The 26764-nt window shown below is 37.2% G+C and overlaps 1 pseudogene; it reads right to left on the bottom strand.

The window, feature by feature from the left end:
* Positions 1 to 4105: 4105 nt before the first annotated feature.
* On the bottom strand, positions 4106 to 6549 carry LOC119522267 (annotated as a pseudogene).
* Between the last annotated feature and the right edge of the window lie 20215 nt (positions 6550 to 26764).

A 26764-nucleotide genomic window follows, 5' to 3' on the forward strand; every position in this document is an offset into this window, starting at 1 on the left:
CAGATATCTCTTGTTGGTTCTGTTTCCCTAGAGAACCCTAACTAATACACCCACTTTAGAGAGCAAAAGAAAAATTCCCAAGTCTACTTGGTATACTCTAATGGGCAGCCTTCCACAAAGACAGCCTTGGCAGTACCACCCAGTACTGACACTACACTGTGGGAGACTGGTGCTGTACAAAGCAGTCAATGGACTGAATTAAGAACCATAAGGATGGTAATAGTGTATGAATCAGGAGACATGCTGTCTGTAACAACAGCTGGGCTGTTGACAAAGGCCTCATGACCTAGATGGGCAACCTGGAAACGAGAACAATGGACAGCAATAGGTTGCTCCCTATGGGGACAAGAGCTGTGGGAAGACATTTGGGATGACTATCAATGATGAAAGGTAACTATTATGTCCCCACCCTCACTACTAACATGCTACCCAGGAATGTTGAGGCAAAATCCCTTGCTTGAGTCTGGAGCCATGCTACTGAAACTCAAGAAGCAGCCAAGTGGCTTCATTGAAAGAGTGGATACTGAGGGTATCAAACCTTGTTGCATTTAACACAGCAGCTAAAGCTACCCATCATCCACCAACAACTTATAGACATCACACAGGTGTGCCAATCATGCTCCATGTGATGACCATGATGATTGCCCCACCAGATGGGACACATCAGCTGATCACAGGCTCCAGTGACTCAGTGGCAAGTGGACTTCACTGACCCCATTCCATTCTTGAAAGGGCCAGGATGTGCATTTACCATAGTGGATACTGCCAGAAGACTTCTGCTAGCTTTTCCAGTGGGAAAAAACTATCTGTCTAGAAAGGGCAATCACCCTCTCTGTGGGATACCTACACAAATAGACAGTGATCAGGGAACACCCTTCAGCAGACAAATGACCCAAGCATGGGCTATAGACTATGATGTAATGTGGAATTTTCATCTACCCTATAACCCCAAAGGTACAGGTCTTATAGGAAGGATGAATGGCTTCTTAATGGAGCAGCTGAAAGATGATAAAAAAAATTCCTACAAAAATGGACTAAAATGCTTTATCAGGCCCTAACCTGGCTAAACTCTACACGACCAGTTGCAGCCCAAGCCCCTACTGAAATGCTATTGTGGGGCTGATGCAGGCACTGAGGATATAAATTAAAGGACCAGCCACTTTACAGCTCAATAGGGGAAATAATAATAATTTATTGTTGCCTATGCCTCAGACCACACAAACGGGGGAAAATGAGGTCCTTTGCCCTTGATGCTGGATATGCAGCCACACTGGTTAGGAAACTTAAGCCCATGGGGAATGGGAGTCATGCAAAACATTGTAATATGGCCACAATTTATACAAAAATGCCAGTTAAAATTTTCATCACCAATCCTGGGCCTCTTATTCCCATGGGAACCTCATGTATAACTATGTGGACCCTTCTAATGCCTAAACTAATGATTGATGTCATGGTGGAGGACTCCCAAGATTTACAGGGGGAAAATATTTGGTATTTAAAACCTCCCCACAATGTCCCTCTGTCTGGTACATTGCTATCTACCAATGAGACTCATGCATGCATATTATTAAATCAACAGGATTTACCCCTTATTGTTCCCCATAAACATCTTTTTTTTCACCTGTAGCATCTTAGCAAACACCTTTCCACAGTGGACTTCAGGAGTAACTCATGCCCACAATTGAACACAATGTTGGGTTTGCATGGACTTGTCATCTTTGGGTGCTACTGGTCTTCCCTGGAGCATAGCTCCTGTTAACTGCACTATATGGAATGCTGTTGATGTGACAGAATTCAACACACTGACAAATCTGGAGTGATACCTTCTCTTTTAAGATTAAAATCCAATTACCATCTTATAATGAGACTCAGGCTTATATCTTTTCCCTTGTGAGGGAACATATAAATAAGCCCTGGCTTATATTAGGGTATGCTGTATATGATGGAATAGGATGGCTGACAGTGGAAGCAATAAAATTAGACAATATTGCCCTGTCTGCATGAAACATCTTAATGGGAACTGAAATGTGGGGGTGGTAACCCTCAGAAGCACATTATTTTATGGTAAAGCTACAAAATGATAGTCTTTTCCAGTGGCAAAGAGCCTCCAAGAGTCGCAGAGCATGTACCTCCCTGATGGCATGGCTATGAACTTTTGGCCAGTATGAATGGCTTTATTTACCTTACAACTGGACAGGAAACTGCCATGGGGATAGCCATATGTCCCTGCTACATTATATGATTATTTACCACACACTCTTAGCAATTGGGGAATGGCTAAATCTAGATATCAAGAGAAGAATACCCCCTGATGGTTTTATCCTTTAGCTATTCTTTTTTTTTTCCAAATTATGTTTTATTAATAAACCAAGTAAAACCTGATTTATCAATTTTCACATATAACTGCAGATGAAGCTGAAAAACAAGGCATTGTTTTTAAAACAAAATGCATCAAATGCAAGGGCTTCAGGGCTATTGTCTAATAAACTAGGATTGTCATATTTCTTTCTCATATACAAAATGCAAAGCCTGTAAGTCAAGGCTTTGACATTCCTAGAGATCACTTGTAATGATGCTGTTTTAGAAATATCCACTTGCAAACATTTACAGTGGGTGACAGTCGAATTTATCTCCTAATATTTGCTGCAAGTCAGCACTTTCCTTAGCCCCATTGTAAGCGCTGATAATTTCATAATTCTTTCTTTTTAAATTCATACTTTTTTCTTTTTCTTGATTTCCTTTAGTTATATACATTCCTGATCATCTGAATATTTATTTTCCTTATAAAAATATATCATCAGAATAAAGAGATGTTTGAGGTTGCTTTGGTGTTCAAGTTTGCTTGTTTTTCTTTTTTATAGCTTTTCCTCAGTTGTCTTAAATATGACTAAGCTTGTCTTATAAATACATTTGACACTGCCACAAAGTCAGGTTTAGAAACTGATTGCCCAAACAGTAAAGCATTTATAAACTTCTCTCCAAATAAAAAAAAAGGGGGGGTGACTCTAGGTACTGGTGCTGCTGCTGGTTTTAAACTGTACCTCCTCAATAATAATCGCTTGTGAAAGTTCTGCAGGACACCAGGTAGATGAAGCAAGCTTAACCTTGTTGCTCTGTCAGTGGATTGAAAATTTCTTATTTCAAGTTTTCTTGCTGAAGACAAAACATTGTGTTGTCACCCACCACTAAAATCAGTATATAGTGTGACCTACAGACATAATTCTTGTCACCTTTCCTGCAATCCTTTATGCAGCATTTGCATGTCTTTACAGAACATTGGCACTGAGGAGGGCCATGTACAGAATAAGTAGAGGAAAGTTATTCTCTGCATAGTTTCATTTCATTAATGCTTTTTTATTTTACAGCACTGCTTCTCTCCGGCAAGGCTTAAAAAGGGTCATGATCATGCTTAATCATTAAAGGGAAAAAGAAAATAATAAAGAAGAGAAGTAATCACTTAAAAGTGGACTTGAGAGATCTGTACAGTAAGAAAAGCTTTGGGGTATTTCACTGCATGTTTGTACAGACAATGCATGCTGCTTTCTTTTTCATCTTGAGACCCTACTGGCTTCACAGAGTGGAGATGTCTTCAGGGAAGACAAAAACAAGGCCAAGAGTACCACAGATTTGTGAAGCTCTTCCCTTATTCATGGGCACTATGTGGCAGCAAACTGTTTACACCTTGTTCCTTTTCTTTGTGTATGTAGTGTTTCACTGAAAGCTTTAAAAATAAAAAAAGCTATTACTTTATTTCTTCCTCCTGCCAAAAGCCAGTAACGATGTGAGGGATGAAAGGTACCGGGAGCCCCCAAGCACTAGGCTGTAGAGAATGATCCAAGGCAGGACACTAGTAACACTGTACATGGCCAGGTGGCAGGTGCTGAGCCCTTCAGTCGATGGCCTTTCACATGATTGATTTCAATGCCTGTGACAGGATCCTGAGGTATTCTGAGCTCTGGGGGCTGGCACTTAGCATTAGCATAACACCATTTAGTCACACCTTCAATTTGACAAAATCCTGTGGAGCAGTGAAACTTTTCCCCTGATGACAGACTAGTTTCTTGAACTTTATATGCAGTTTTAGAGAAGATATAGGGCATCTGGTTCAGAAATGCCTTGGCATCTCACACTGTTCACAATGGATTAAGGCTGGATGGTTCAAAACATTACAGGCAGTACAATTCCACTGAGTTCCCTCATCATCTTCTGTGTCTTGATTCTTTCATGTTTCAATGGACCTTTGATCTTTGGGTTTTGGTGGCACAGGACCTACAAAGCCAATATTGTCATAAAAGTTAAGAATAGCACTGAGATTAAAATGTGGTCCTCAGGTTTGAAAAAGATCAGTTTCTTTGGTTAACCAGTGAATGTCAGTCAGGAGTTGTGTTTTACAACTTCGCAATTGCAGCAATTCTTTGAGGGAAGGTATCTGGGATATGGAATTTGATCTTTTCAGGTGCCTTTGAGTTGGATTATTTTCCATTTCATTGACCTCAGATTTTAGTTTATCCAGCTTTTTCTTTTGAATCTCAAGTTCTCTTTGAAGTCATTCCATTCTGGCCTTCTGGTGTACCAACAAACTTGTATATAGGCAGCAACATCAGATCCCATGCTCAGTTTCCGTGTGTCACTTATTATATCCACATGTGCTAAAGCAGGGTCCATGAGGTGCTGAACGCTTTCTGTTTCTACATAATGATCAGGATAGTTTAGAAGATTTGTAAGTTCAAAGGTAGGGGACACCACCCCTGGAGAGACTGCTGGGTGTTTGTTGGGAGAAACTGTGATCTTCAAAGTGTACTTTGTGTTGGGCTGCATGACCACCATGCAAGGGGAAGTCATGGAGTTGGCACCCACTGCTCAACTTTTGGGGTGGTGGTGGTGAATAAAGGCAGGTCCCATGCTCACTTGCCCAGACATGTTCCTGGAGGTGGCAGATGCTTCAGTGTTAGTGGATATGAATAGTGTGGGCTGATTCAGCATGTCCTGGTCATCTCCTGTGGTGGCATTAGCTGAAATATAGACCTTAGGCTGACTATGGGACATTACCTCATTGGTACTTGGGGGGCTGGCAACTACATAAACAGTTGGCTGGTTTCTATTTAAGGTCTGGCTGTTGACCAAAGAGGAACTGATGGAGGTTCAAGGTCTGGGGGAATGCAATTTTAAAGAACTGTTTCTTTGTAGGGGTTCAAGTTTAATTTCAATCTGGTTTTTCTGAGGTTCTGTTGAAATATTCCAAATGTTATATTGGCTATGGGCAGAAGACTGTGAACTACCAGGTGGATGGACTGTTGGTGGCTGTGGAGTAGTAAGTGAGAGCTGATGGTCATGTAGACATGGGAGGTCTGGTGACCTTGCTGAGTGGGCTGCTGGGTTGAGGTATGTGGCAGAGGGTAGATGTAGGATAGGTAGTCCAGGGAACAGGTTGTGAAGGTTGATAGAATTACTGAGGGTTCATGGGATTGAACTGAGATACCCAGCCAGAATGTTGTTGTGTCTGTCAAGCTGTACCACTAGGAGTTGTAATATAAGGCCTAATATGGGTAGAATTTCCCTGTGGACTGTTAAGTACAGATGGAGGTACACCATGGATGTGCAAAGATGTAGGAGTATTAAGACTGGTCTGTATATTTGTGGCTAAAGTTATCATAATGAGATTAAATCTAGGAGTTTGTTGAGAAAGGTTAGAAGTTCCTTTGATGCCTAAGTGAAATCCAAGATGTCATGCTGAGTTTCAAGCACCAGTTGGACTGGACATTCCAAAAACATTAAAGCCTTGAGGAACTTGAGCTGGTGCTGTCTGTGGCTCCTGCTGAAATAGTTCATTATTGGACTGGCCACCTTGAAGTTGCCCATCACTGATGCTGTGCATTGGAGTCTGACTTCCATTCATTCTATTCCCTTCTCTTACATGGTGGTAAACATTCTGTGACTGCAAGTCCAAGTTGAGAGAAGTAATGTGATTGCATAGAGGAGAAATTCCAGAATCATCTGAAAAATTCAAGTCTCCTTCACCATAAAGATACCTTGTACTCTCCTGAGAGAGAACTGCACAGCAGGCATCCAGGTTATTGTTATTCTGGAAATAGAAAAATTCAAATTATAGCTGTTCTTGGTTAGCCCATTGCCATTTTTGCAGCTTACAAAATTTTAATTAAGTAACTGCAGTGAACTCATCTCTACTGGATACTTCTTTTCCAGGGCAGGTCCAGAAACTGGGTCTGCAGCCCTCCGCTGCCAGTCCCCCCTCCTCGACTGCCGCTCCCACCAGGACCGCCTTCTCCTCTTCCAGGGCAGCCGCCAGCGCCGCAGCCACCGCCCCCAGCCGGGGGTTCCCCGCCACCCGCCCGCCTGCCTACTCAGGCCTGCCTACTCAGCGCCCGCCGCAGCCGAGGCTGGGGGATTGGCCGGGCTGCCGCTCTGTGATGCAGCAGCTGCAAGTGGACCGCTGGACGGCGCTGCTGTGCCCCGACCCTCGCCCACCCCCACCCCCACCCCCGCCTCTCGCTCAAGCTCGCAAGCTCCCCACCGTGCGAGCAGCCCCATCCCAGCCAAAAAAAAAAACTCTCCTTTAGCTATTCTTGCCCCAGGGAAAGCTGCAATGGTTACTGAAAAGCATGTAACATCCTCAGCCTTCCACATAGCTCAGGCACTTAACGAATCTAACTTAGCAGTATCAATGTTAAATGATGAGACCACCCAATTACAGAAAGTAGTCTTACAGAATAGAATGGTTTTAGACATTTTAACTGCAGCATAAGGCAGAACCTGTGCCTCCAAAACATAAAATGTTGTGTATATATTACTGATCACTCATGTAATGTTTCACAAGCTTTAAATCATATGCAGGAGCACATGTATAGTATTGATCAATTATCTACTGACCCCCTTTCTACTTGGTTTAGTTCTCTTACTCAGCCTGGTGACATTTCTTTGTAGGATTATCTGCCCTATGTGTTGGAGTACTACTATTCTGTTGTCTTTCATATTGTTGCTGTGATATATGGATGCAATATTTGTCCCTTAGTCATTGCAGCCTGTTATGGGGATGGAATGTGGTAGCCCAGGGCCTGGGTCCCCTCCTAAATTGCACATAACAAACCTGCTTTAGCCATAGACAGAGGTCAAGAAAGTAAACAATATCCCTTGGACAGAGGTCAAGAAAGTAAACAATCTCCCCAGAGGGGGACAAATGTAAACATGTATGTAAAAAATGGCATTCATTGTATCTTAAACACTAACCTTAGTAAAACATCAGGTTTTAGGGTGCCTTAATGATTACACAAGAAACCCAATGTCCTCATGCTATATGAAATGTCTTTGTTCTAAAATCATGTATTACTACTTGCACTTCCCCATCCCATGCAGAGCACTAAAAGTCCATATGGTGATGGCCACTTCTGAGAACTTCTCAGTACTGAGAACAGAACTTCTGTTCATAAGTCCCAATAACCTATGTCTACTGTGCCTTGCATATTTTTTGGTCTTACAACCACATCAGCCTGTGCTATGCATGAATTTGGTCTGGGCCCAAACATCCACCAAGAAGAAATAACAATCATAAATATTTATGCAACTAGCCAAGGTTCACCACAATAACATTAGATAAACACTGGCATCACTGAAGAGAGAAATAGACATCTCTACAATAATAGTTGGTGATTTCAGTACACCACTCACATCAATAGTTAGAATATCTAGACAGAGGATCAATAGGGAAACAGAGATCTTGAATAATAGTAAATGAACTAGGCTTAACAGACATTTACAGAACATTGCACCCAACAATAGCAGAATATACGTGCTTTACAAGTGTTCATGATCATTGTCCAGGGTATACATGTTGGCCTCATATAAAAGGAGAATTATAAAATGTATTGCCTCACAGTATCCTAATACACAATATGAAAGGATTTATATTTCAAACTATGCCAAATTTTCCCAGTTCAACAGCCAACAAACAGCTTTACCTTCTCACAAAATGCAAAATGTTCAGTTCTTGAAGAAAAGACTCAACAAAATCTCCACATTTGCAATCTTACCCCCATCCTTTAAGGAAAAGGAGAACAGATCAGGAACAAAGGTGAATAACATTGAACATGGCTCTACAATTATAAATTCCAAAGGCCTTTGACCCTTATTTTTGGTATCCCAGTGATGTAGATCTATCTACTGCAAAATTTACTTAAAATATAAAGTGCATAAATAAAAATATTAATAACAATTTGTCATGAGAAAGTTAAGACTTAAAATTGGCACATCACAAAGCATTTTCCAATAGAAGATACTCCAAAATCTTCCTGAGTATGCAGATATTAAATGGGGTCACCAAGAATGCCTATTACAAGTTGTGGCCTCCCAGGCCCTCAGGTCTTCATGCTATTGTACCCAAAATACCTTATTTGCTTCTGTCTACTTTGATGGATTGATCTTGGGGCACTGTTACCCACAGGAGGTTCCCACCCAATTCTGCACTATTCAATGGACCATCTTTCAGCCCTGTTGCCATCCAGTATTATTTGATTTATTCAATATTTTTGGGGGGGGATTATAGCTTCCTAGAATCTAAAAGAATGAACACATTTCAACAATATAAAATCTGTTTAATTCTTTAATTATTATTTTTTTATTAAAGGGGAGTTGCACATTACAACACCAAGCCCAAAAGACTTTTCTCATATAAGGTCTTTAACCTCTTTCTTTTATGTGTTAATATTATTAGCATGCAAAATTGTTTTCAAAATACTGTAAATAGTTACCAAAAATGAAATGTGGGATTGCCTACACAGGGGACTCTAGGGCTTCTTACATCCACAGTATGATGTCATTGCTGCTGTCAAAATGATGACACATTATGCATTATGCACCTTGTTACCCCATGACATTCATATATCTTTTTCCCCATGTTTATTTATTTAATTTATAGATGTCACTTCATCTATTGTCTTATGACTTATGGGACTGTCCTCTTACTTATGATAAGTCTGCTGTAATTCTTCCCTTCCTACATATTAGAAGTCTGTTGTAATTCATTTCTTTGTTCCTCTGTATGGGAAGTGGTGTTTTTTTAAAAAGCAGTTTTATTCACACTCCATACAGTCCATCCAAAGTGTACAATCAATGGCTCTTGTGCATTCACAACTACAATAAATTTGAGAACATTCTTATTGCTCCAAAAAGAAAAATCTCATAATCCTTATAACCTCCTTATTATTGATACTTAGCATTGGTATAGTACCTTTGTTACAGGTGATGAAAGAATATTACAACATTATTGTTAACTATAGTCCATAGTTTGCATTAGGTGCATTTTTCCCTATGCTCCTCTATTATTAATACCTTGTAATAGGGACATACATTAGTTCTACCTCATGTAAGAGCACTCTTATATTTGTACAGTTAACCAGAGTCATTGTCCACATAAGGGTTGACTATTTTATACAGTCCCATGTTTTATCTTCTAGCTTTCCTTCTAGGGACATACATGACCCTAAACTTCCCCTTTCAGCCATAATCACAACCATAATTCAGTGCTTTTAATTACACTTTACAGTAATGTGCTGCCATCAATTCTATTCATTACAAAACACTTACAATCAATCTTATTAATTATTCTGCACAAATTAAGTTTCAGATTCATATTCTCTACCCTCATTTTATCTCCTGGTAAACTATACTCTAGATTTTAACTACAACAGTTTGCTCATTAAAATTAGTTCATATTGGTCAGACCATATAATATTTTTACTTTCATGACTGGCTTATTCCACTCAACATAATGTCATCAAGATTTATCCATGTTGTAGAATGCATCAGGACTTCATTCCTTCTAACAGGTGCATAATATTCCATCATATGTATATACCACATTTTATTTATCCATTCTTTGGTTGATGGACACTTGGGTTTCCATCTTTTGGCAACTGTGAATAATGTCACTATGAACATCAGTGTGAAAGTATCTGTTTGCATCCTTGCTTTCAATTCTTCTGAGTATATACCTAGAAGTGGAATTTCCAGATCATACAGCAATTCTATATTTAGCTTCCTGAGAAACTTCCTGACTTTAAAGCGTATTACAAAGCAACAGTGGTCAAATCAGCATGGTACTGGCATATGGATAGATATACTGATTAATCAAATATCTACCTCATTACTAATGTATAGAAACACTACTGAATTATACATTATACTAATGTATAGAAACACTGAAGATGGTGGCTAAGTAAGACAGGGCAAAAAAACATCTCCGTGAAATGAAAATGTCTTCCACAGGGGCTGCACCATTTTACATTCCTACCTGCAGTGAATAATTTTTCATACTTCTCCACATCCTCTCCAACACTTGTTTCCCGCATTTTTAATAGTGGCCATTCTAGTATGTATGAAATGATATCTCCTGGTTTTGATTTGCATCTCTCTAATAGCTAATGATGAGCAATTTTCATGTTCTTTTTAGCCATTTGTGTTTGCTCTTTGGAAAAGTGTCTATTCATGTCTTTTGTCCATTTTAAAAGTGAGTTTTTTGTCATTTTTTGTTGGGTTGTAGGATTTCTTAATATATTCTGGATATTAAACCCTTATCAACTATGTGGTCTGCAAATAATTTCTGCTATTGGGAAGGCTGTCCTTTCTCTTTCCTGACAAAGTCCCTTGAGGCACAAAAGTATTTAATTTTGGGGAACAGCCATTTATCTATTTCTACTTTCATTGCATGTGCTTTGGCTATAAAACCTAAGAAAGCACCTCCTACCAGGACATCTTGAAGATGCTTCCCTATATTTTCTTCTAGGTGTTTTATGGTCCTAGCTCTTGTATTTAGGTCTTTGATCTATTTTTGAGTTACTTTTGGCATAAAATGTGAGATAAGGGGCCCTCTTTCATTCTTTTGGATATGGATATCAATTTTCCCATCACCACTTGTTAAAGAGACTGCTCTTTCCCATTTGAGTGGATTTTGCAGCCTTGTCAAAAATCAATTCACCATAGAAGACGGGGTCTATTTCTGAACTCTCAATTCAATTCCATTAATCAGTATATCTGTCTGTATGCCAGTACCATGCTGATTTGACCACTGTTGCTTTGTAATATGCTTTAAAGACAGGAAGTTTGAGTCCTTCCACTTTGTTCTTCTTTCTCAAGATATTTTTGGTTATTAACGGTCCCTTACCATTCCAAATCTTTTTGATGATTGGATTTTTCATTTCTGAAAAGTAAGCTTTGGAATTTTGATTGGGATTGCTTTGAAACTGTAAATCAATTTGAGTAGAATTAACATCTTTACTATATTTAGTTTTCCAATCCATGAACAAAGAATGTCTTTCTATTTATTTATGTCTTCTTCAATTTGATTTATTTTAGCCATGTTTTGTAGTTTCCTGTATATAAGTCCATTACATCCTTGGTTAAATTCATTCCTAGATATTTGATTTCTTTAGTTGTTACTGTAAATGAAATTTTTCTCTCAATTTCCAACACAGATTCCTCATTACTAATGTATAGAAACACTACTGATGGAGAACCCAAGATGGTGGCTAGGTAAGACAGGGCAAAAAACACCTCCATGTAAAATACTAGATAAAAGCCAGAAAGTGACCCAGAACACCAGTTCCAGCAATGCACCAACTGGACAAGGTCTGCTAAATCCACAGGGACCATGCATTCAGTGAAACTGGGAGTTTGCATTCTGAAATGAGTGAATGAGCTGGCTGAAAGTCTGGTGTCTGTGCTGCAGTGTGGGGAAACAATGGGTTGGCATTTGGAGATGGACTAGTTCTTTTTTTAAAAAAAAACCTGGGACAGACTGCAGATTCAACAGTGAGAACCACACAGTGAAGCATGGCAGGAGCAGGCTCTCCCAATGCCTTGGTGTCTGGCATGAAGGTTCAGACTCTTGAAAGAACCTTAAATCTCCAGGAACACCTGAGAGGTTTGATTATTAAAGGTGTCTTCTCTCCCTAACTGCTCAGACACACACCCCACACTCAGAGTGAACAGCACAAACAACACACCCAAACTTGGTGCACCAATTGAACCCCACAAGAATCAGACCCCCACACACCAAAAAGACAAAGTTGGGGACAACTGACTTGAGGGAAATAGGTGACTCACGGACGCCATCTCCTGGTTAAAGTGTATGCCACCAGGCTATAAATCTGACAAATTAGAGATTGGTATTTTATAGACCATGAAAGAACCCTATCAAGTAAAGCAAATGCCAAGAGACCAAAAACAACAGAAAATATTAAAGCATATAATAAAACCAGATGATATGGAGAACCCAAACCCAAAAACCCAAATCAAAAGATCAGAAGAGACACAGTACTTGGTGCAATTAATCAAAGAACTAAAGTCAAACAATGAGAGCATGGCACAGGCTATAAAGGACATTTAGAAGAGCATGGCACAGGATATAAAGGACATGAAGAAGACCCTAGAAGAGCATAAAGAAGAAATTGCAGGAGTAAATAAAAAAAAATAGAAGATCTTATGGAAATGAAAGAAACTGTTGGCCAAATTAAAAAGACATTGGATACTCATAATACAAGATTAGAGGAAGTTGAACAATGACTCAGCATCCTCAACAACCACAGAACAGAAAATGATAGAACAAAAGAAAGAATGGGGAAAAAATTGAAAAAATCAAAATGGATCTCAGGGATACAATAGATAAAATAAAACATCCAAATTTAAGACTCATTGGTGTCCCAGAAGGGGAAAAGAAGGGTAAAGGTCTAGAAAGAGTATTCAAAGAATTTGTTGGGGAAAACTTACCAAACCTTCTACACAATATCAATACACAAAGCATAAATGCCCAGTGAACTCCAAGCAGAATAAATCCAAATAAATCCACTCCGAGACATATTCTGATCAGACTCTCAAATACTGAAGAGAAGGAGCAAGTCCTGAAAGCAGCAAGAGAAAAGCAATTCATCACATACAAAGGAAACAGCATAAGACTAAGTAGTGACTACTCAGCAGCCACCATGGAGGTGAGAAGGCAGTGGCATGACATATTTAAAATTCTGAAAAAGGAAAATTTCCAACCAGGAATAATTTATCCAGCAAAGCTCTCCTTCAAATTTGAGGGAGAGCTTAAATTTTTCACAGACAAATGCTGAGAGATTTTGCTAATAAAAGACCTGCCCTACTTCAGATACTTAAGGGAGCCCTACTGACAGAGAAACAAAGAAAGGAGAGAGAGATATAGAGAAATTTAACACACATATATGGAACATTACATCCCAAATCACCATGACACACATTGTTCTCTAGTGATCACAGAACTTTCTCCAGAATAGACCATATGCTGGGACATAAAACACGCTTCAATAAATTAAAAAATAATAATAATTTATTCAAAGCATGTTCTCTAATCAGAATGGAATACAAATAGAAATCAATAACCATCAGGGACTTAGAAAATTCACAAACACATGGAGGGTAAAAATGAAGGGGAGATGAAAACATTCCTGGATAATCAAAAGCTGAAGGAGTTCATCACCAGTAGATCAGTCCTACAAGAAATGCTGAAGGGAATTGTGCAGGCTGAAAGGAAGGGACACTAAACAATTGACTGAAACCACATGAAGAAATAAAGATTTCCAGTAAAGATCACATCATAAATATAAATACCAATACTACTGTATTTTTATCTGTAACTCCACTATTTACTTCGTATAGGATCTAAAATACATAAACTGTAATGATAAATCAGTGGTTTTGGACTCAATGTAAAATATGTAATTTTTGACAAGAACTACATAAAGGTGGGGGAATGGAGGAGTAAAGGAACATAGTTTATGTGTCCTATTGAAGTTAAGTTGGTATCAAAGAAAAACAAAATTGTTATAGACTTAAGAGGTTAAATTTAAGCCCCATGGTAAACACAAAGAAAATATCAGAGAATGTGATCATAGACATGAAAAATGGAGTATGGGTTATGGAAGTGGGGGAAGGGGGAATGGGGAGTTAAGAAAGGAGTGTAGGGCTTCTGTTTGGGTTGAAGGGAAATTTCTAGTAATGGATGGTGGGAAGGTGATGGAATTGCAACATTCTATATGTGATTAATCCCACTAACGGAATGCTAGGGAGGGGGTGGAATGGGAAGATTTAGGCTGTATATATGTTTCCACAAGTGAAAAAAAAGTCAGTCTAAATAGACAAGGACAATTAAATGCCAAAGATGATCCTGGATGGGATCTGAGGATAGAGGAGAGGAAGCTCAAAGGGACACAGTTGGGACATAGGGATAAAAAAAGGAAATATAGAATATAAGCTTTGTATCAATGTTGAATTTCTTGAACTTCTTAGCTGTGCTTAATTGGAATGCATAAAAGAATGTTCTTGTTCAGGGGAAATGTATATGTGAATTATATTGTTTGTTCAAGGATGTGTGCAGCCTGCTCTCATGTGTTCAGAAGACAGAGCAATAGATGATGGATGATAGGGAGGGAGGGAGGGAGGGAAAGAAAGAAATGGTGGTGTGACAGGATGTTAAATTTGGTGGATCAGGGCATTGGGGGAGGGGGGTCAGGGTATGCTGGAGTTCTGTGTATGGGGTTTGTATTGTTTTTGCAGCTGTTCCTGTAAATTTGAATTTATTTCAAAATAAAATTAAAAAAAAAAGAAACACTGACTTTTTCTATGTTGGACATGTATACCACCACTTTGATGAACTCGTTTATTAGCTCAAGTAGCTTTTTTGTAGTTTTTGGGACTTGCTAAATATAGGATAATGTCATTTGCAAATAGTGAATATTTCACTTATTATTTTCCAATTTCAATGACTTTTGTTTATTTTTGTTGCACAGTTGTTCTAGAGGAAATATAAGGAAATAGAAAACTTGAATAATATGATAAATGAACTAGACTTAACAGACATTTACAGAACATTCCATCCCAAAACAGCAGGATATACATTCTCCTCAAATGCTCATGGATCATTTTCCAGGATAGACCACATGTTGGGCCCCAAAGCTGGTCTCAAAAATTTTAAAAAATGTAGAAATTATACAAGGCACTTTCTCTTATCACAGTGAAATGAAGCTAGAAATCAATAACAGGAGGAGAACTGGGAAATTCAAACATATATGGAGCATAAACAACACAATCTTAAACAACCAGTGGGTCAAAGAAGAAATTACAAGATAAATCAGTAAATATCTTGAGATGAATGAAAGCAAGAACACAACATATCAAAACATATGGGATGCAGTGAAGGCAGTGCTGAAAGGGAAATTTATAGCCCTAAATGCCTATATTTAAAAGGAAGAAAGAGCTAAAATCAAAGACCTAACTGAACTTAGAGGAACTAGAAAAAGAACAGCAAACTAACCCCAAGCAAGTACAAGGAAAGAAATAACAAACATTAAAGAGAAATAAATGAAATTGAGAATAAATAAACAATAGAATAAACAAAACCAAAAGTTTGTTTTTTGACAAAATCAGTAAAATTGACAAAACCCTAGCTAGACTGACAAAGAATAAAAGAGAGATGATGCCAATAAATAAAATCAGAAATGAGAGAAGGGAATTTGCTGCTGATCCCACAGAAATAAAAAGATCATAAGAGGATACTATGAACAACCATATGCCAACAAACTAGACAACTTAGATGAAATGGACAATTTCCTAGGAACACATGAACAACCTTCTCTTACTCTAGAAGAAATAGAAGACCTCCACAAACTAATCACAGGTAAAGAGATTGAAATGTTCATCAAAAACCTCTCAACCAAGAAAGGCCCAGGACCAGATGGCATCATACTGGAATTCTACCAGTTATTTCCAAGAAAAAGTAATACCAATCTTGCTCAAACCTTTCCAAAAATTTAAGAGAAGGGAACACTACTTCACTCATTCTATGAAGCCAACATCATCCTAATACCAAAGCCTGATAAAGATACTACAAGGAAAGAAAATTACATATGAATTTCACTAATGAATGTAGATGCAAAGATCCTCAGCAAAATACTAGCAAATAGAATCCAACAGTACACTGAACAAATTATATACCATGATCAAGTGGAGTTTATACCAGGTATTCAAGGATGGCTCAACACAAGAAAATCAATTAATGTACTACACACATTAACAAATTGAAGGGGGAAAACCACATGATCACTTGATTGAAACAGAAAAGGCATTTGATCAAGTGCATCATCCTTTCTTGATAAAACACTTCAAATTATAGGAATAGAGGGAAACTTTCTCAACATGATAAAGGGCATACATTAGAAACCCATAGCTAATATTGTAATCAATGGTGATATACTGAAAAGTTTCCTGCTAAGATCTGAAACAAGACAAGTATTCCCACAGTCACTGCTTGTATTTGAAATTGATATATCTTTGTGACAATCTGACCAATTAGACTTTATACCTAAAGGATATAAATTTGGCTAAAAATTATTATATTCCAAATTCCAGCAAGATTACTTTTGCATCCTTGATAACCTCAGCCCAACTTCCAAATTTATGCCCAATAATTATTGATTTCAATTGCCAAATCCATAAGTCCCATCTTCCCTAGCCGACCTAGAAACTTTTATTGAGGATACTTCTGCCCACTCTATTCCCTTACAATTGTCCCCAAATATTCAATTATCATTAAATTGTATGCTATTCCTCCCTTTTAAAATATTAGAACCCCTGAAAAATTATGGATACAAATTATTCCCAAGTATACAAACATTGAAAGTCCTCTAATTCATATTAGCAAGGAATAAGAAAGCTAAATTAAAGCCCCACCAGGATTATGGTTTTACCATCCCTCTCTACCCCAAAGGGCACCCCCCAATATAACTTATACAATCTGCTGATTAGGTCTGGATTCCTGGGTCATCACTATCCCACACTATCTCCATAATGACTTCATAGAACTAAAAGGACCATTCTTCCTTTTGCACTCATATAACTAATTTAGGGATAGTGGAGTTGCCCTTGGTGTGGACCCTCCTACAATAAATTTAAAAAGCCAATCAAGAAATGTCTAAATCCTGTAATAAAATCATTCAAGAAATGAGAGAACAAAATAAAGTGGTCAACAATATTACTAGAGTATTTAAACAAGTGCCATAGGCTCTGTATCAATGTTCTCCAGAGAAACAGAACCTACAAGATTATTATTAAGTAGATATTAAGACATTTATTATAGGAATTGACAAACATGACCCTGTGGATTGGCAAGTCAGAATTCCACAGGGCAGTCCACAAGTTAGGAACTCCTATGAAAGTTTTGATGAATTCCCCAGGAGAAGCTGGATGGTTGAGGTAGAGATAGAAATTCTTCTAACTTCTGAAATCATCAGTTCTCTCTTTTAGGTCTTCAACTGATTGGATGAGACCTCTCTCATTTTTAAAGACAATATCCTTTTTGACTGTAGCTGGAACCAGCCAGATGCAATCAACTGAATAATCATTGAAATCCACAAAATACCTTCATATTAACAATCAGGCCAGTGCTTGCTTGACCAAACAATTGGGCACCATAACCTAGCCAAGTTGACAGATGAATCTAACCATGATGGGCTCCCACTGATTGTTTTCTTTGTTGTCCCTGTCAACCTGAGGTGATTATATTCAAAAACTATTTCAATATTTACTCATATTAATTATAATATATAACTTAGGAATTAGACTCTCAAAACCCATACTTAAGTAAGTGCAATTAAATGAAACTTTGCATAATTTCAGTCATCAGTCAGCCTTCAGTGGTGAATTGTAGTAAAGAAAATGAATCCAGTTTTGATATTTGACCAATGACTGTTTTTAATTCCAAAACCCTCCACTATGTCCTTTGCTCCACATCTGGACAACCTGATAAGAAAGTCCATGATTCCTCTTTCACTTGGTGCTGGAAGAAATGTCAAACCATGCAAGTTCACTCCATCCCTTAACCACAATAAAAACCTGAAACCACCTGCCTCCCATGCTCACTCTTTTTGCATTTCAGATTGAACCTGAGCCTTTCTTCTTGGGGAAATGTTTTTGCTGTATACTATGCGAGTAATGCACTTTATTTCATATCTATTTTTGCCTATGTGTCATTCATCCTGACATCCACAAATTCCTGGGTCGGGGTCTGCCCAGAGTTAAGCAGGGAATGGTAGGCATCCAAATATAAGTGATAGAATCAGATTTCCTGTGCAGTAATAAAGGCTCCTTATAATCCTCTGAGATAGTAGATTTATGTCTTCCAAGTCTTCAGAGTGAGCCATCCTTAAGTAGAACAAACTTTCTGATATTGTTCATATCTGAAGCATAACCTCTTTGTATAATAGACCCATTCCTCACTTGGGAATGAGAATGGGAAGTGGTTAAAGGAATGGAGGAAAGAATTCTGTTCTGACACACACAATGCTGGCCTTTTTTCCAAGTGACAATAACCCAGCATCACCTTGTAGCCTAGGGAGCATGGCTTATATTTCTAAGGGGAATTTTCATATTTTAGCCTCCTGTGTGTTTGGTGTTGAATAGGGAGAGTGTTTTCTCCTGGGGCAGAAGAGTAGGTATGATTGCTATAGACACTGAAAAAGAAAATCTCCAGAATGTTTGTTTTCATTAGCTTAGGATTTAAGGAAGAGTTAATAATGGCACAGAGATGTTGAAACTTGCAAGCCCAGGGGTAATTCACAAGGAGAAACAGGCTACAAGGGGAACATGAGTTCACTTTTGGACTTAACAGGTGTTGGGTGCCTAAGGAACATCCAAAAGGAGATATCCAGCTGGAAGTTGGAAATGCTGTAGGGCTTAAAAGCACAAGTCTGTAGTTATGAAATGTCAGCTCACATAATGGATGTCCAATAAATCCCTAAAAAAGGACTTGCTTTCTACTATACCAGTTTCTAAGACAGATCCTGGCAAGAGACAGTAACTTAATTAATGCTACAAGGAAGAAGATGATGAAGGTAAATATGTGCTGTCCTAAACAAAAAGATAATTATTCTGAAATTGAACACAGTATATATCTTCCATGTAGTTCTGAAGAGAACCAGCTGCTAGATTTCCATGATTATTCAAGTCCTCTGTAGTAGGTGCAATGTTGCAATCTGATATCTTAGTTAATGCTGAAGTTATTTGTTAGATTTTGTTTGTATAGCTACAACTTCTTAGGTTTTGAGGTTGCTTTGAGAGATGTTACTGCCTCTCACAGGTCAAAGGCAGATACTGGTACCAGGAGAAATGATGCCATCAAATGTAAGGCTCTTTCCTATGAATTTTATCTTACATTGTTTTCCATAAGAAGTCCTGAACCAATAAAGGGAAATAAATAATGAAGATATACTCAGCCAGATGACAATAATTTTTTTGATTGAAGCACATTCTCTACTACATAGATAAATTCAACAACTGAACTTTTAATTTCCTCTGAAAGGCATAAACTCCTCCCCAAGATTAGAGGGCTGCTGCAACCAGAGGACATATCAATGTGTATGCAACTTTCAGCCCTCCTGTTTTTCATTGCTTTATGAATAGCCTGGTTATTTTCTTCCAGGAGAGAAAAATGATTCCCTAGAAATGGAACTTCCTCATCTCTATGCAGCAAAGAGCTCATATTCATTTTCTCAGCCTCTCATATCTTCAGAAAAGATAGCTATTGTTAACATGGACTATTCTTGGAGCCATAAATGCTATGGTTAGGGTACTTCATCAACCAAATAACAGTTGTTCTGCCTTCCCATAAGTGACATACTGCCTTTCTCACCTATTAGATTGCTTCAGGAAAATGGGGTTCACTATAACTAAATGGCTTCATACAGAATCTTTATCTGTCCAGGATTTTGGCTTTTAACAAGTCTTTCTCTTCCAATATAGTGATGCACAAAGCACCTGGAACCCCAGGCAGTATGCACCTCCAAACATCAATGTTTTTCATTTATTTCCTAATGTAAGGGTTACACTGAAAAAGAATTAAATTTTGAAAATAAGCTCTTTCATTTGCTTTTATCTTGTCTTTTGTTCCAAGGATTTGAAATTCACTCCATGTAACTTAGAAGCAACATGAAATATCTTATTTTAGCTTTTGTATATTTGCATTATAATCACTGGTGAATATATATGTTTCTATGCAATAGGCATGCATACCAGTACTATACATGTATTTCAAAGTGCAATCACTGGTACATTTTGTCTTTTTTCACAGTATAGTCCTGCACCTACAAATTAGGTATTGTGCTAATTCAGGTCTATGCATTGTAAAGTGAAAAGAAAGTTCTCAGTGGGAAGTTCCAAGTTAATATCTCTTTCCACCCAGACAGACTCATTCTAGCTTTAAAGTCATTGAAATGTAGAAAGATGGAAGAAACTAGGCTGACAATATAATTACTGAATCCTGAGAACTTTACCCTCTTCAAAACATGTAAAAAAATAACAACAATAATTCCTCAGCCCCATGGCTCGGGTAGGGTAGGCAAAAATGAGCCTGTAATATTTTGTTATACCAGAAAGCATAATAATAATTATTTTTATTTTCTTAAGGGCATGTCACAAGGATATAAGAAGATGATTTGGAAAGGAATCCACTTGTCAAATCTGGGACAATATGAATACCAAAAATAATTAAATCATTGATAAAAATAAGAATTCATATGCTCAGACCAATAATAATAGATGAATATATAAATTGGAGTGTTTCTTGCTTAAAGTCAAATGCTAAGGGCTAACTGATTAATGTGAAAGGAGCATTAGGGTTGAAAAATCAGTATTTTATAACCACTATAATAAAGATTGGGTCAGGCAAGAATTATCAATGGATGCTAGATCATGGGGGAAATTATGACAAGGATCAGGATAGTTTTAGAGTCTTAAAGTGACTCCCCAAAGACTGCTTATTTGTTACAAAGGAGGAAAAACACATTGTACCATGGGGAAATTGGGCACCTCCTTGAATGGATGATCAAAAGGCAAAGAAAGACTGTGGAATTGCTCCATATTAAAGGAAGCTAAGAAGAAATGACAACTAAATGTGATTCCTGACCCCAGACTGGATCCTCAGTTGGAGAGGAAAACTGATAAAAATCACTATTGGGTCACCTGATAAGCTGAAATAAGAAAGATATATTAGATAAAAGTTTCACATGTCTTAAATTTTAAATTTACTGAAGTTACTATTATCTTGTAAGAAAAATCCTTATTCTTAGGAAATACTCACTGAAGTAATAGCAAAAGACCATGATGTATGTAAAAACTTTAAATGGTTCAGAAAATTATATATATATGTATATATAGTAATCATTCTTCTTTTTCTATGACACACACACACACACACACACACACACACACACACACACACATACACACACACTGCCTGGATTTGTGGCTTGAGATCAAGTCAAAAGTGACTAAATACCCAAAGTTGATATGGCTTGGTAAGCTCTAAAGATCTTAGAAAGAGACTGAACAAGATTAAGGGATATTGATAGATTTTGTGATATTGTTGCAAACTCAAAACTACAATTATTAGCTACAAAATATTGCTTAGAAAGCATTGTAGCATATGACTTGTTTATTAAGTTACCTAAATTATTCATATGTTTACATTGTGTATATGAATATGAATAGAAAATCATAAATGTGTTTGTAACATTGGTGTATGCATCCATTAAGGCCTGGGAGCCAAAAAATGAAGTACTGTACAATAATTATATCTTTAAAATTGAAACTGCAGGTTATGTCCCAGGTAGAAGCAAAAAGTGGAGGAAGCTGTCATTATTGAATGTTCAAATCATGCTATTCTCTTGACAAAAGTATGCAGTGGCTTGGGACTTCTGGTAGACCAAGATGGCAGTATAAGACACTCCAGGGTATGACTCACCTCAGAATCTTTGAACAACTGCCCAAAATTAGAAGATCCATCCTCCTCAAAACTCCAGAAAACAACTAAAGTATTGCAGTAACAGGGCCAGTGCCCATTCAAGAAAACATCTTTGAAAACAGTAGGAGACCCTGGCAGTAAAGGATTGAAAATGCCTACTTGACCAAAAGGGGGAAAAGAAAGGTAACAAGCTGAGGTTACAGTGGCTGAGAGATCCCAAATAGAGTTGAGAGACTATTCTGGAGGTTTCTCTTACACAAGCTCCAGCTAGACATCCCAAATGGACACAGTACACCATGCCCCTACCAAAAGTAGTTTCCAAATACCTAGATCTCTACCTGAGATTATATAAAAGATTCACTCACTAAGTTTTATCTCTCAGAAACTTAAATCCACTAGAGCATTTCTATACCATACAAGTCCTAAAACCCAGAGGCAACAGTCTCTTTAAGAACAATCAGATTCAGCCCCCTTCCCCATACTGTTGACACCCCCTTTCAATATGAACATGTTCTGAAGATGGAGAAAGAGATTAAGCGAGAGGAAGGGGTAACAACAAACAAGTTAAGATTTAACAAATATATTTATATTTATATGTAGATGCTGGGGTGTTGGAATAGCTGGAAGGAGGTAAATGACATGGAACTGCAACCTATAACATTCTTTGAAAGTTGCTCTATAACTGCTCATTGAATTGTGCTTTGAGAGTCTTCACCTTTCTGTGTACATGCTATATTTCATAATAAAGAAAGAACTGAAACCGTGGATTGTAACATATAACAATTTTTGAAATTACCTATGCAACTCTTGTTGAGCTGTACATTGAAAGTTAACACCTTTCTGCATATATGTTATATTTTACAATAATGGAAATAGCTGATGTTGTGGAATTGTGACCCACAATATGCTTTGAAATTTGCTACTTGTTAAATTGTACTTTGAAAGTTATCACTGTTATGTATATATATTAAAGTTCACAATAAAAGTGCATTAAAAAACAATAGGAGAAGCTTGTGGTTCCCATGTTCTCTCCTCTTCCACTCCCGCCATGGAATAGTGTGGTCCCAGCCTGCATTCTAATTGTGGGTCCTTAGCCCTGTTGTGGAGGAAGCACAGTAACCCATGCACATAGTGGGATGCCATTTTATCAGTTGGCAGCCTGAAAGATTGTACCAGGAAACTCATTTCTGGCTCACCCTTTCAGAACTTACTCTGCAGGCAGAAGCAGCTTGAAGACAGATAAAGCAGTGTAAGAGAACAGTTAAGTCAAAGAGGCCTCTGACAAAGGATGCTAGTTTTAAGATATACAATAAAGCACTCAAGAGTGGGGGAAGTCTACTTCATAGAGGGGACATTCAAATTCCTTTATATGGGGCAATTTCTGAGGCCATGAGTGAGCAAAACCCAGGAAAAAATGCAGGCTCAGAAAAAGAGAGGACCCAAATCTTCACTTTCACCTGTTCTCCATAGGAGGGCTAAACCCTAAAGGAGAGAACAAGACAACAAAATTGCAGAGCCAATTAGCAAAGTCTATGAAATAAGTTTCCTGTTTGTTTTGGTTAGCTGCAGGTACTCAAGAAAATCTCTACCATATCACTAGCTGGGTATAAACTTAAGGAACAGACAGCTCAGGAACTAAATCCCAGAGTTAATGCACTAAAATATTAAAATGTACAGTGTGCAAAAAATGATTATAAGTCAAAAAAAAGAAACAGAAAATGACTCAGATATTTGCACACAGATGTTCATAGTGGGATTGTTCACAATTGCCAAAAGATGGAAGCAACCCAAGTGTCCATCAACAGATGAATGGATACACCAAATATTATATATACATACAATGAAGTTATTCAGCTGAAAAAAAGGAATAAAGTTTTGATATTTGCTACAAGACAACTTTGAAGATATTATGTTGAGTGAATAAGCCAGATACAAAAGTACAAGTATTGTATGACCTCACTGATATGAAGTAATTAGAATATGCAAATTTATAGAATTAGAAACTAGAATACAGAATTACAGGGGGAAGGAATGGGTAGTTAATGCTTAATTGGTGCAGAGATTCTGTATAGGGTGGTGGTAAAGTTTTGGTAATATTTGGCAGTCCTGAAAACAACATTTTGCATGTAATTAACACTACTTAACTATATATTTGAATGTGGTTAAGAGGGGAAATTTAACATTGCCTATAGGCCACTAGAATAAAAATTTAAAAAAAACATATGAGGGAACAACACAGTGAACCCTAATGTAAACTATGGACTATAATTAATGGTATAATTATAATAATGTTTTTCATCATTTTTAACAAAGATTCACACTAATGCAAAGTGATAATAATAAGGAATCTGCCTGTGTGAGGTGGGCTATGTGGGAACTCTGTATTTTCCACGTGATTTTTCTGTAAATGTACAACTTATCTAAGTAAAAATAAAATAATATGTGTTCAAGTTCCTGCTTTTGATTCTTTTGTATAGATATAGATATAGATATATAGATATATAGATATAGATATAGATAGATATAGATATAGATAGATATAGAAAAAGGAATTGTTGCATGTTTTAGGTTCCTTGGCTGCCCAAGCAAATATCATGCAAGATTGGCTTAAACAATGGGAATTTATTGGCTCATGGTTTTGAGGCTAGAATTCCAAAACAAGTCATCATCAAAGAGGTACTTTCTTCCCAAAGACTGGCATTCTGGGTTTTTGGCTCTTTTGTCACATGGGAATGCACATCGAGTCCTCTCCTTGTTTCTCCTTTCTCTTCCAGGCTCCATTGACTTTCATCCTCTGGTGGTCCCCTCTGGTATTCTCTGCCTGAATTTCATTCTGTTTATAAATGACTCCAGTAATAGGATTAAGATTCATACTGATTGATTTGGGCCACACCTTAACTGAAATAACTTCATCAAATGTCTTACAAGGGGTTCAACCCCACAGGAGTGGATTGTATTTAAGAACATATTTTTCTGGGGTAAATAGCACCAAGGCACCACATGGAGCCATGTGGTAATTTTACACCTAACTATCTGAGGAATAGTCAAACAGTTTTTGATAGAGCCTGCACCATTTTTCATTCTTACCAATAAAGAATGAGTGTTCCTATTTCTCCATATACTCTCCAGCACTTATTATTTACTGTTTTTTGTATAGTAGCCACCTACTAGGTGGTTTTCATTTGCATTTTCTTAATGGCTGATGATACTGAGCATCTTTTTATGTACATATTAGGCAGTTGTATATCTTCTTTGGAAAAATGTACAAGTTTTTTGACCATTTTTAATTGGATTCTTTGGTTTTTGTTAAGTTGTGAGATTATTTTACACATTCTGTATATTAAACCATTATCAGATATGTGGCTTCCAAATATTTTAAGCTATTGTGTGGGTTGTCTTTTTATTTTCAAGCAAAATTTTTTTAATTGGATGAAGTCCCATTTATTTGTTTTTTTTTTTTCTCTTTTGTTGCTCATTATATGAGTGTAAAGCCTAAGGAGTCATTGCCTAATATTAGGTCCTAAAATTTCTTCCCTATATTTTTTCTAAGATTTTTATAGTCCCTTTTCTTATAGTTATGTCTTTGATCCATTTTGAGCTGATTTTTGTATATGGTGCAGTTTAAGTGTCCACCTTTATGCTTTTAGATATGGATATCCAGTTTCACCAGCACCATTTGTTGAAAAGACAATTATTTCACTATTGTGTGGACTTAACCTTGTCAAAAACCAATTGGCCATAAATATAAGAGTTTACTTCTGAACTCTCAGTTCAATTCCATTGGTTGATATTTCTGTCTTTATGTCAGTGCAATGCTGTTTTGATAACTGTAGTTTGTGATAAGTTTTAACATCAGGAAGTGTGAGTCCTATAACTATTGTTTCAACTATTTGGGGCCCCTTACCCTCTCATATAATTTTTTTTTCAAGAAAAACCTTTTTTTTTAATTTTAGGAAACATGGCCAGTTTATCTAAAAATATGTTATTTACATTTTTATGTCATTGGTTTAGGATTAAGTCTGATTTAAGTTAGAGTTTGTTTCCAGTTTTAATGAATATCATAAATATTGATAGGTATAACCTACATAAACAAAAGAAGTTTGGGATCCTCAGTTATTTTTAGAAGCAAAAAGGGGTTCTGAAACCAAAATTTTGAGAACCAAGACCTAGGAAGGAAGCTTACAAAAAATAAAAGTAGTCTTTCCAAAATGGTGAGAAGTTTGGTAAAGATCATTTTCTCCTTATGTTGTTAGCCTGTTGTTGAATCTCAGGCAAGCCCTCTGAACAGAGCTGGTGGGTGCCCATGGAGTGATTAGCACCCAGCAGCACAACCATACTTATTCTCAGTGGGTTCTCAGCTAGATCAATCATCAGAATAAATATTTTTGCCTCCTCAATTGTAAAACTGCCTTTTATTAAAAAATAAATAAATAAATAAATAATACTGTTTCTTTTGATTCTTCGTCCTGACTTAAATTTTTGGCACCATTTTTTTTTTGCAATTTACCTTTTTTATTTTAAATTCAGTTTTATTGAGATATATTCACATAGCATACAATCATCCAAGGTGTACAATCAACTGTTCACAATGCCATCATATAATTGTGCATTCATCATCCCAATCTATTTTTGAACATTTTCCTTATACCAGAAAGAATCAGAATAAGAATGAAAATAAAAATAAAAAGAACACCCAAATCATCCCCCACATCCCACCCTATTTTTCATTTAGCTTTTGTCCCCATTTATCTACTCATCCATCCATACACTGGATAAAGGGAGTGTGATCCACAAGGTTTTCACAATCACACTGTCACCCCATGTAATCTACATTGCTATACAGTCATCTTCAAGAGTCAAGGTTACTGGATTGGAGTTTGGTAGTTTCAGGTATTTACTTCTAGCTATTCCAATACAATAAAACCTAAAATGTTTTATCTATAT

This window comes from Choloepus didactylus, chromosome X (assembly GCF_015220235.1).
Source record: "Choloepus didactylus isolate mChoDid1 chromosome X, mChoDid1.pri, whole genome shotgun sequence".
In the NCBI taxonomy this organism is placed as follows: Eukaryota; Metazoa; Chordata; class Mammalia; order Pilosa; family Megalonychidae; genus Choloepus; species Choloepus didactylus.